Here is a 12,650-nt window from a genome sequence, read left to right as displayed (position 1 = left end):
GTTTAATTAAATAATTTATATTATTTTCTTTTAAATTACTAAAATTATGGAAAAATTATTTTTAATTCTGATTTTTCCTAAATAATTATTTAAAAATATAATTAATATTTAATTAATTTGAATAATTAATAATTTTCAATAATAATTGAATTATTCTTATTAATTGAATATTAATTGAATCGTTTGTCCGTTTTAAATGAAACGAATGCTCCTAAATCCAGAAAAAATGACCTGTTTTGGATAAAAATAGTTTTAAATCTTAATTTCTTTCGGAAACGGGTCGAGGTTCGATATTTATTTCTTTGTAGACCAGATTAATTAGGAATATGAGTCTAATAAATTCTAAAAATTAGGGAATGAGTCAGATATTGTTTAATGATGTGAATAATGACTCGATTTCAATTCTAAAAATGTTTTAAAGACCTGTATATCTATCTGACTTATGTGCTATATGGTTTATGTGGTTAATCGAGTCTTAAATAACAGTTAATTATTATACGAGTCAATTGTTATCGTACAGATAGACAATAAGGGTTGCGTGGATTCTGATTGGTATACGATTGAGGTATAAATCAATCGAATTGGTATCTATCCTTGATAGATACGAATCCGGCGAGGCAGTTCAAGCCAGTGATAGATACCAGTGATAGATTTGGAATAGATCTTATACGAGGCAAGTTTTTCCCCTATTCTAAATTCAGAATAGTGAATTGTTTTATTCAATTCTATATCAGATTCGAGTTCTTGATATAGTGAATATTGATAATCTTTCTTCTAATTCACTGAAACACAATTACTGTTCTTTTGATCACATTTTTAGCTGAATTCTGATTATCTTGATACGTTGAATACTCTAGTCATATTTTAGTAGAATACTCACTACTTATATCCTGATGATGTTGGGATACATCAAAATATACCGATTGTTCCTGATGCTTATCTATGGACTGGATGGTTACGATAAGGGCCAGGGATGGACTGGACCCTATAGGCTGGGGATGGACTGGACCCTTATTTATTGGGCTATGATGCCTGGGTACCCGAATGGATATATACAAATAGGTATAGATCTGCACTGTATCCTGAATGATCAGCAGGGTATATGTGCGAATTATTTTGGGTGATTTTTTCGGGGTTAGATTCCAACAAATGACATATAACTAATCGACTAAATTTTAAAGTAAATAATGGTTTGAGAAATAAAAAACAAGAATTGGTAACGCGGGAAACTTCTAAAAAGAAGAAAAAACTGTGGGTGGGAATGGTTCCCAGCCAAAAGATAACTTCACTATATCTTTGTTTATTACAATTTTGTTCTTCTATTTTCAGATAGAAGAAGTGTACCCCTCTTGTACATGTTACACCTATATAGTTATACATAAGATGGTTAACTATATTCCTATCATATCTCCTTCTTATTCTATAATTTACTAACGTATTTTTCAATTCCATACTCCTTATAAATTGGAACCACCTTCCCCTGTTTATCACTTGATCATTTGTTTTGACTAGGTCATATCCTTATACATTATCCCTTTATTCCGTTACTTGTTTTCAAGTTGTACCCTCTTGTCGTCATGTCTAACCTTACATGTCGTCATGCAACAGTTCACGCGTCATGTCGTTAGCACCTTATAGAATAGGAACGAGATATTATAGGAAAGTAGTTGACCATCTTATGTATATATATAGGTGTAACAAATACAAGAGGGGGACACTTATTCTATCTGAAAATAGAAGAAAAAAATTATAATCAACAAAGATATAGTGAAGTTATCTTTTGGCTGGGAACAATTCCCACCAGCGGTTTTTTCTTCTTTCTAGAAGTTTTTCGCGTCAGCAATTCTTGTTGTTTTATCTCTCAAATCATTATTTACTTTACAATTCAGTTGATTAATCATCTATCATTTATTGGAATCAAACCCCGAAAAAATCACCCAAAATAGTTTGGTGCCGTCTGTAGGAATCGATTCTAAAAATTGATTGATTAATGGCTGACGACATACCAGAACGAGAAGAAACTCGCACCTAGAAGACAACATTGAATTACTGGCAGCCGTAAAGAAGCTACAAGATGACAAGGAGACTCTATAATCTGAAAATAATGATTTAAAGAAGAAATTAACGACGATCAAGTCCAATAACAAAAGCAGAAGTCGCCAAAAGGGTAAAACTATTGCGCGACGACTGTTTAATGATGATAGAGAAGAAGAATGCCAGGAAAATAATGATGACATTATTCTGACGGACAAAGACTGAAAGGTTTTGGAGATACGTACAAACACTGACCAACAAGATGAAAGCCATCCCGACGATCAATCTGAAAAAAAGTAATGACAGAACAAAATTAAACATAGGAAGTCTAAATCAAGGACTGAAATACCCGAGTCAGTCAACAAGGAACTACAAGTGGTAAAAGATATGATTCAAAGGATCCCTGGTATTCTGAGGCCTTTGGAGAAAGTGAACCCCATGAGCTATGATGATTCTCCTTTCGCAGATCATATTGCTCTTGTCGAAATTCCGAAACGCTTCACATTCCCTCACATGAAACAATACGACGGCTCAACAGATCCTCAAGAACATATTGCTCAATACAAACAACAAATGTTCATAGTGCCTATACCTGTAGAATATAGGGAGCCCTGTATGTGTAAAGAATATGGGTAGACATTAAATGGACCAGCTCTACAATGGTTCGTGGGATTGCCAAATGGGAGCATCAGGACATTTTCTGGATTAGAAGACTCATTTAACCTACAGTTCGTGAGTAGCATGTAATTTGAGAAATCAACGAGTGATCTGTAGAAGGTTTATCAGAAGTGTCGAGAACCCCTTAAAGATTACTTGATCAGGTTCAACAGAGAAAAGGTCACTATAACAAAATGTGACACTCCTATAGCAATCGAGGCATTTAAAAGAGGATTAGAAAGAGATTTGCCACTATACGATGAGTTAACGAAATATCCATGCAAGACTATGGACGATGTCCGAGCTAAAGCTATGGCACATGTACGTCTAGAAGAAGATAAGAGGGAAGATGATGATAAGTATTATTGGCCAAGTATAAAGGTAACGACGTCAAGACTTAAAGATTACAAAATGGACTACAAGTCGTACTCGCTTAGCACACGAGAGGAGCGATATGTCTACACATCACAAGCTCGAGCAGATTGGAGAAAGGATCCCAATTTGCCACCCATATTTGACAATTATGGTTTGAACGTGACGCTTACTGTATTGGTTAAGGAATTTGGGAAACTGGGTAACGATGTTAGATGGCCTCCAAAGACCAATAAGCCCAAATAGAACCCTGATTCAAAATTATGGTGTGAGTTTCACGGAGACTACGGGCATAGGGTTAACGACTGTGTGGCACTGAGAAAAGAGATAGAAGCTCTAGTCAAGAAGGGGTACCTAACAGAATACATGTCGACACGCAAAAGTAATCATGTCTGAAGAGAAAAGACGCCCACGAAGCTACCACCGCCACCACCTCATCACAAAGTGATCAATTACATCGCTGGTGGCTCTGCAATTTGTGGAGCTACATATTCGCAAGCCAAAAGGATAGAAAGAGGAAAAGCATTACAAGTCTCAAGAGATGACATCACAACAGATAATTCAGTTGTTTTACAATTTGGCGAATAAGACATGGGACACATCGTAGCACCCCAACATGATGGTTTGGTGATCTCCTTGCCCATTGGAAACTGTCTTATAAAAATAATATTGGTGGATAATGGAAGTGTTGCTAACATAATGATGTTTGACACGTTACGCCAAATGAGATTAACAGAACCAAATATTGAAAAAAGATCCACCACACTCGTTGGCTTCAGCGGTGAGATAAAAAGAACTATAGGGGAAATTTAGCTACCTACGTATGCTGGAGGAATTAATTTGCTTCAGAGATTTTTAGTTATTGACGGAGGATCTACCTACAATATAATCCTGGGACGAGCATGGATTCACGACATGAAGGCGGTTCCATCAACGCTACGTTGAGTGGTAAAGTTCCCTACACCTTAGGGAGTCCAACAAATTCGCAGTGATCAAGCTAAGGCCAGAGAATATTACAAAACTTGCTTAAATCCCACTGTACAACATATTCCGAAAGAACCACCCACCATCGAGATGAAAGGGCCAGAAAATCTGACAGAAGTGGAGTTATCAACCGGAGACAAAAAGGTCCTGATAGGCGAGGACGTGTCGCCTCATATTGAAGCTAACTTGATTGAATTCTTGACAACAAGACTGGATGCATTTGCATGGAGACATGATGATATCACCGGAATTAGCCCAGATATTATTACACACAAACTAAACGTCGACCCCAACTACACTCCAATTCAACAGAAGAGACGCAAGTTTGGTCCAGAAAGAAGCAAGATAATTAATAAAGAAGTTGACAAGTTGTTAAAAAATGGAATGATACGCGAAGTTGATTAACCAAAATGGTTGGCGAATGTCGTGATCGTGCAAAAAAAAAGAATGGCAAGTGGCGAGTGTGTGTTGACTATACGGATTTGAACAAGGCATGTCCAAAAGACCCTTATCCGCTACCACACATTGATACAATGGCTGACTCTACATCAAGACACAAACTGCTTATATTTCTTGATGCGTCAAGTGGTTTTAATCAAATTCGAATGGAACCATCAGACACAGAGAAAATGACCTTCATAACGGATAGAGGTATATACAGCTATTTGGCAATGCCTTTTGGGTTAAGAAATGCAAAAGCGACTTTCCAGCTATTAGTGAATAAAATGTTCAAAGAACAAATTAGACATCCGGTGGAGGTGTACATTGACGACATGGTGGTGAAATAAAAAACTATAGCTGATCATGTAAAAGATTTGGAGCGAGTATTCAACGTGTTATGTGCATATAATATGAAGCTCAACCCGTCAAAGTGCAACTTTGCAGTGTCTTCAGAAAAGTTTCTAGGACACATGGTGACTAGAAGAGGAATAGAAGCGACTCCAGAACAAATAAAAGCTGTTTCTGAAATTACGAGTCCAAGATCTGTCAAAGAAGTATAAAAAGTAACAGGATGAGTTGCGACACTTAATAGATTTATATCACGTTCATCGGACAGGTACAAACCATTCTATGACGTACTCGGGAAAAATAAAGGATTTGAATGGAAACAACACATGAAGCAACCATGGAGGAGTTGAAGAAATACTTGTTTACAACGTCACTATTATCTAAACCCATCCCGGGTGAGACTCTGTATGTGTACCTGTCGGTAACAGACCATACTTTTAGTGGTGTCCTTGTACGAGAAGAAAGTGGATCACAATTTCCCGTCTACTATATAAGTCAAAGTCTGCTAGACACAGAAAATAGATGCACGTCCTTGGAAAAGCTGGCATTAGCCCTGTCCACAACATCAACAAAGTTACGACATTATTTTGAATCATACAAAATATGTGTCAAGATGAACTACCCATTGAAGAACGTGTTGAGTAAACAAAAATTGACAGAATAAATGGCAAAATGGTCAATTCGTCTGAGTATGTATGACATTGCTTATGATTCACGAACAACCATCAAGTCTCAAGCATTGTCTGACTTTGTGGTAGACTTCAGTCCTAATCTGTTATGTCAAGCAGATCATGAACTCCAATACTTAATCTCAAAGATAAAGGTAGAACCATGGTCACTATACATAGATGGAGCATCAAACGTCAATGGGACAGGCTTAGGACTAGTACTGAAATCACCACAGGGGATACCTTGGCCTATTCTATATGCTGTGAATTTAACAACAAACAATGAGTCTGAATATTAGGTGTTGATAGTTGGGATGAACAACTCTCAACTTGAACATAACACATCTAGAAGTCAATTGTGATTCTTTACTCATTGTGAATCATGTAAAGGGAATTTATGAGGCTAAAGATTGCAAAATGATGGCATATTTGGAGATTGTCAAGAAATTACAGAGTAATTTCGATTCTTTCACGATACGACAAGTTCCAAGGGAACAAAATATTCAAGCTGACGCCTTGGTAGGCATTGGAGCAGTATCTCGATAAATGAACATCTCGAACATCCCTATTATTCACATTCTGAAATCGGCTATGGAAAGGAATGAAGAAAAGCACTCTGTCATGGATATAGAAGAAGGAGAACATCACGGATGGAAAACAAAGTACAAGGAGTTCCTGTTGAAAGATATTTCTTTTAATGATAAAAATGAAGCTAGAGCATTCCAGATGAAGGCTTCGAGATTTTGTTTGATTGATGGCATATTGTTCAAATAATCTGTTACAGGCTTATTATAGATATAACGACTCGTGTAATCTTCTTGAATTATTTAATTGAGCAATTATGGAAACTATTAAATAAATAAAATATGTGTGTTAGTTTTGACCGCTATGTGTTGTTTGATTATTATCCATATGTGATTTATAGTGTACCGGGTTGTCCGCGCGATTAATAATGTGATCATATTGAATTGTTTTCACTTTCAAAACTGGATTTAGTACAAATTTATTTACATAAATATTGGGAATGTTTCTAAAATTATTTTTATGATTTTATAATTACAATAATTATTTTTAGGATTTTGTAAAATTAAGAAATCAATATTTCCTCAATTATTTAGCCCTGTATGATTTTCTGAGTGTGTTTAATGATAAAATCCATATTTGATTATGGGAATCTTCAAAAAATTATGAAACTCATATTTATTTAAGTTTGAAATATTTCGAGAATTTTAAAATTATTTTGGGAATTTTTAGGATTAATTTCACCCGCGCCTTGTTTCGTTAATTGTTAAAAAGTGGGTATAAATGGCATTTCAAAAATTGTTTTAAAATTTTGAAATTTATGTTTTTATTAGCTTCGGGATATTTTTAATATTTTAAGACTATTTTCATGATTTTCTGAATCTGTTTTAAGTACACCTCAGTTCGTTAAATGTGAAATACAGGTATATACTGCGTTTCAGAAATTATTTTTAAATTATGAAACTTATGTTTTTATAAACTCCGGGATACTAATGATATTTTAAAACTATTTTCGTAATTTTCGGGGGCTGTTTTATTCGCACCTTGATTCGTTAATTTTAAAATTTTCGGGGCAAAGCGTTGCAGCAGGACACGTGTTGGTTTCTCGTTAATTCAACTGATACGTGGCAGAAGCAACATAATTCGAAAAAAAAAAGAAAAGAAAAAAAAATAAATAAATAACAGGGGATGTAACCCCGTTCTTCACCCCGTCTCTTTCTCTCTACAATCGATGGCCTCTCTCTCTAAAATCTCTCAATCTCTCGCTCAACCTCACTTCTCTCTCTCATCGGTAATCTCTCACATCCCCCCCTCTGTTCTTCGCTTTCCGGCGATTTCGCCGCTTCTTCAGTCCGGCTGTCCGTCGGCGTCACGTTGTCGTCTCGTTCCTTTGAATTCCGGTTCGTTTTCGGTTAATTACCTCCGGCTTGGCATCCTGCTACTCCCGTTTTGCATATATACATATATGTATTCAGTATATATGTGTGTAATTAAGTGTGTGTTGCTGTGTGTTTTGCGCATGTGCGCGTGTAGTTTTGGTGTTGTTATTCGACTGTGTATTCTACTCCCTGTTATTCGCGTATTGATTGGGTTTCTTTTAATACTTTCTACAGAGAATTTGTCTGAGCAATTTCGTGATATAAAGAATTTTGTGTGAGAAATTATTAAAGTTAATCGGCGAAGTTACGCGTTGGAAACCCGGGGAATTGATCGGGTACCCGCGGAATTTCGCCGCCGTCGGCGATGAGCCTCGGCGAGCCGACGGTGGACTGTGATATTTATTCTGAGTCCTAATATTTTAAAATAAATAAATTAGTTCGTGAGGTTATTGTTGAAACGAGAATTTGATTTTATAATAAAGTCGAGTACGTAATTTAGTTGACGAGTTGTGATTGGATTGATTGTTGGGTTGAACTAATGATTGGGATTGTGGTTGTTGTGAATTGGATTGTCATTGAATTGACATCGATGGATGTTTCGACGGGTAATCCGATAAACAAAGGGGACGCTGTCCAATTTTCGGAAAATCGAACTACAGAAATACGGGAGCGTGTCCAAGGATTATCGGGACGTCGAGCAAGTATAAGTAAAAGCATATATGTATGTTTTATACAGATCCTGATTGTATGTTGTGTTGTATGTTTTGTCCAAAATACACTAACCCTAATTTCGTAAAATGACGAGTATACGTATTTTCTAAAAACGAACACTGGATCGATTTCGAGAATGTGAGCCCTAATTGTTGCCTGTGTTATTCTAATATGAATAATTATGAGTCGGGTTTGAATATCATTAGGTAAGAATTAAAATCGAGGATATGTCAAGCATACCTAAACGTCTAACGTAGGGTATTTCGACCCTGTAGGTTATAGTCAGGAACCTGAAAGTGGACGATGGACTAAAGATAACCTAGTGGTCAGTTGACGAGCTCAGTAGAGTTTCAACAGGAAGACCTGAGTGTCGAGGTCGAATCCAGAGTGATATAGTGGTTGGACGTAAAAGCCTAAGCGGCAAAGTTGGTCCAGAATTGATCAGTAATAGTTATAAAGTCTTGTAAGGCAAGTATTTCTGAACTTTGCTTCAAGATATGTATTACCAATGTTTTCGAATTGTTTCATAACATGTCGCTATTATTCAAAATAACTCCTGTTTTATATTGCAAGTGCTTTAAACTATTAAACCTTGAACCTTGATTTTCTTGATCTTGAGCCATAAGCCTTGTTCCTTGTAAACCATCCTTTGTTGATCCTCAAGATACCAAATCACACAAATACGATACTACTTCCCAAATGTATAACTACCAAACACCAAACACTGGAAGAAAATTTGTTTGAAAACACATGAATTTTTTTATACGCCAAACATTTTCAATAACATCAAAGAACCATACCCTAAAACATCATTACTAGACTGATACCTGACCCTTGTACAAACTGAAAGCCATTTCTTTTACACACCCTGGTATACCCCTGTGATATCCATGAGTCTCCTTATGTTTTATTCAAATATTTAATCATCATTGATTATGATCTTACTTTAACCTGTTGCGATCCGTGGTTTGTGAAGCAGGGTCATTATAAATAATATTTCTTTTACAGGTTAAAATATTGTGTTGTGTTGTGGACCCCAAACTTCTGACCCGGGTTTGGAGGGCGCCACAGGTTGGCATCAGAGCGACAGGTTATAAGTCACTAAAACAAGCCTAGGTTGTCGGGATTGAGTAAAGGATTAGGATTAGGAAACAGAAAGATAAGACGTTGTGAGGATGAGTGCGACTATATAGTAAGTCTTCAGCACGGTTCGTGTTACAATTCGGGATCCTCAGCTTGCGACGTGAATACCAGACAACGGCAATGGCAGATCTTGATTTTCCGGTGTCATTTGATCATTTGGAGCTTTCCATTCGAGGATCGTCATCTTCTCTCAGATTGGAATTGCACCTTGTTTCTCCACCAGTATTAATGGTATTACCTTCTGTTATAACGATTGCACTTCTTCAAGCTATTCTACGCTACTCTACCACCTCTTGTTGCGAGACTATCTATTTAAGAACCTCCATTTATTTATTTTTGTTTTATTGAACATTCAGTTGCGAGTCTATCTCTTCAGTTTACCCTATATCCTGTTCTATACCCCCAGTTTAGAACTTGTCCTATGAAGCGATTGTATCTACGAGGATGGATTCGAGAGTTATAGTAAATGGGGAGCGCTTGAGAGATAAATAGAGGTGAGAAGATGTTTAGAGGGAAGATTTAAGTGTTTCAAAGGATAGCTGTTATTGGGTTAAAAGAAGTCATTAATGACTAAGTCACCCGTGAATAATTACGGGATGAATTAGATGAATTTTGAAAGAGTTAGAAAGAAAGGTAAAAATCTGGAATTTTTAGTGGAATTAAATGATGGTGCTATGATGAATGCGATATGTAAAGTAGTGATGTGATGTGATACAAGCAAACATTGTTCTATGAAATAGACTTGTTGACCATTGGATAGCCTGTTTTACTTAACTACTGCAACGGTAATGTCGGGAGTATTACCAGTATGGAAGCTTTGACTTGAAGCTACGAATAAGATAACATGCAAGGACAATTGAAGTTTTCGTTAATTAACGAAGGCAAATGGACTCGATAAAGGGGAAAGGGGTAGGTTGGAGTGAATAAACTTTTATGTAATTATTTCTTTAGTATGGTATCTTGTTATAGGTCGGAAGGACAACAACCAACTCATATAGTAAGGACAACCAGGTTTGTGATTTTCCAAACTTTTTAAACAAGTTTTCGAAAAAGAATTTTCTTTACAAATTTCTAAAGGCCTTTTCGAATAAAATGTTTCTTTTTAAAACATTGGTTGTCAAGTTACTATTTGAGTTTCTTGTTTGTTAGAAAGCCCGGATTACATAGAAGGATGCTGTTTCAGACCTAGTATTGCTAATTTCGAGAACGAAGTAACCTATGATTATGAAGAAGTTGATTATTCCTAACAGTAAAGTGCAAGTATTGTTTGATAAGATTTACAATATAATCGGCGTACGGAGTATCTATACATTCAATTACTAGGACTATAAGAGTTCGAAGAACTCATTGATTTAGCGGAAGCCGGAGCGTGATCGAAAAAGATTGGAAAAATTTCCAGGCCTCTCTAAAAGCAGAATATTATTAACAAAAGGATCGTTATGTTGAATGGTACGAGGTTATTCTAAATTAAAAGAGGAATCTCAAAGTTACTAGGTAGGAACGCCATTATGATCGAATTATTAAGGCATTATACGTGAAAGTGCGATGTTGAATACGCAAAACTTAGCAAGTAAGAATTCATTATAATGCTTGGTTGCGAAGACATTTCAGCGGACTTTCTAAAGTTGTTATATGACGCAATTAGGGATATGATCGAACGAGCTCGAAAGATGAATACAAATGAAATGTGGATGGTAACCAATGGTGTCGTTCTTGTTTTCAATATTACAACGTATATTCCCTTTTTGATTCCTAAATAAGTATGAACTTCTTTTCTTAAATAAACTCCTTGCTATGATATCGAAAAGGAGGATATTGCATTCCTTTTAAATTTAATTATTTCCCTCAATTTTTGCTTTCTGATTGGAACAAACAGTGCTATGGTGAGACACTTTATCAGAATGACGAAGAGTCGGTGGGACGCCACCTAATCATATACTGTATGCCATATGGTATGGAAGACTGGCCATCTTAAGTACCAATGTGGTTGTCTCATTCATATTCAAATCCTTGTTTCTTCTTTCTTTTCAACTCTAATTTTTGTTGGACTTTGAATCCTTCTAGTCATTTCATTGTACTGTCATTCTTTGTAAGAAGTTTTCAAACATAAATCAACGTATCCTGAGTCAAGCGGACGAAGTTCCATCTACCTCGTATGCATGAAAAGGAAACACGGGAACATGACGAGGATTGCAAATCACTAGCCCCAGTGAAGGATCCACTAAGAGTCAAGGGAATCTACTCCAATAAGGAATACGTCTCCAAGAACGATAGTTTATGAATTGTCTGTGAAATAGGTTATTCAGAATACGTATGCAGTGAATGATTATGGTGAATACCTTAAGCGTTAAAGTATTAAAAGATGTGAGAGAAACTTAATTGTTTATCTCTCAAAATTTTGTTGATAAGATGAATTACCCTATTAAATTGATAAGGTTGTGATTAAAGGACTAGCAAGTCAAGAACGTGTGGTTGTTAAATAAGTGAGTACCAATGGTGAAATTGAGATTCCTGGCAATAAGTTGTGTAGAATTGATATCCTGGAAGATAAGAGGATTTGATATTATTCTAAGGAATGGAATGACTATCAAAGCGTGATGTCCAGACAGATCAGCGTGACGAAAAGATAATTCTGAGGATGCCAAATGAGAAGGTGAGGAGGTTCAGAAGATAAAAGAAGATAACGAATTTGTTAATAATGATTACGGTGATCAAGATATGAGCATTATGGTGATTATGGAATATATAAAATTCGGAAGCAAACAAAGTTTGAAGATTTTATAATAATTAAGGAATTTCAAGATATGTTTTTGGATGAGTTATCAACATTTCCTTCAGATATAGAAATTGAGTTCGTGACTGACTTAGCACCTGAAATAAAGCCAGTGTCCAAGGCCCCGCACAGACTGGCGCCAGTTAAAGTGAAAGAGATAGCAAAGTAAATGCAAGAAATGTTAGAAGAAGAAGCGATTAGACCTAGTGTGCCCCATAAGGTGCATCGGTATTAAATGTTAATAAGAAAGATGGAAGTATGTGATTATGCGTCGACTAGCGAGAGCTCAACAAGTTTGCTATCAAAAGCAAGTATCTGTTACCTCGACCCAATGATTTATTTGATCAAAACGAAAGAAGTAAAGTACTTTTATGAGATTAATTTAGGACTTGGTATTTCACCAATTAAAGATTAAACCTATGGATATATCAAAGATAATTTTCAGAACTAAGTACTGTTCTCGTATGTCAATTGGATTAACCAATATACTAGTAATATTTGAACTGGATGGACAACACCTTTAAGGAATATCCGTATAAGCTATAGTTGTGATAATTAAAGTCAATGAAGGACCATGCAAAGCATTTAATGATGGCTGGGAAGTTGGAGAAGAAAGAA

The sequence above is a fragment of the Apium graveolens genome, chromosome 9 (assembly GCF_009905375.1).
Source record: "Apium graveolens cultivar Ventura chromosome 9, ASM990537v1, whole genome shotgun sequence".
Lineage (NCBI taxonomy): Eukaryota > Viridiplantae > Streptophyta > Magnoliopsida > Apiales > Apiaceae > Apium > Apium graveolens.
The sequence above is the reverse complement of the archived record's forward strand: the minus strand, read 5'-3'. Positions refer to the sequence as shown.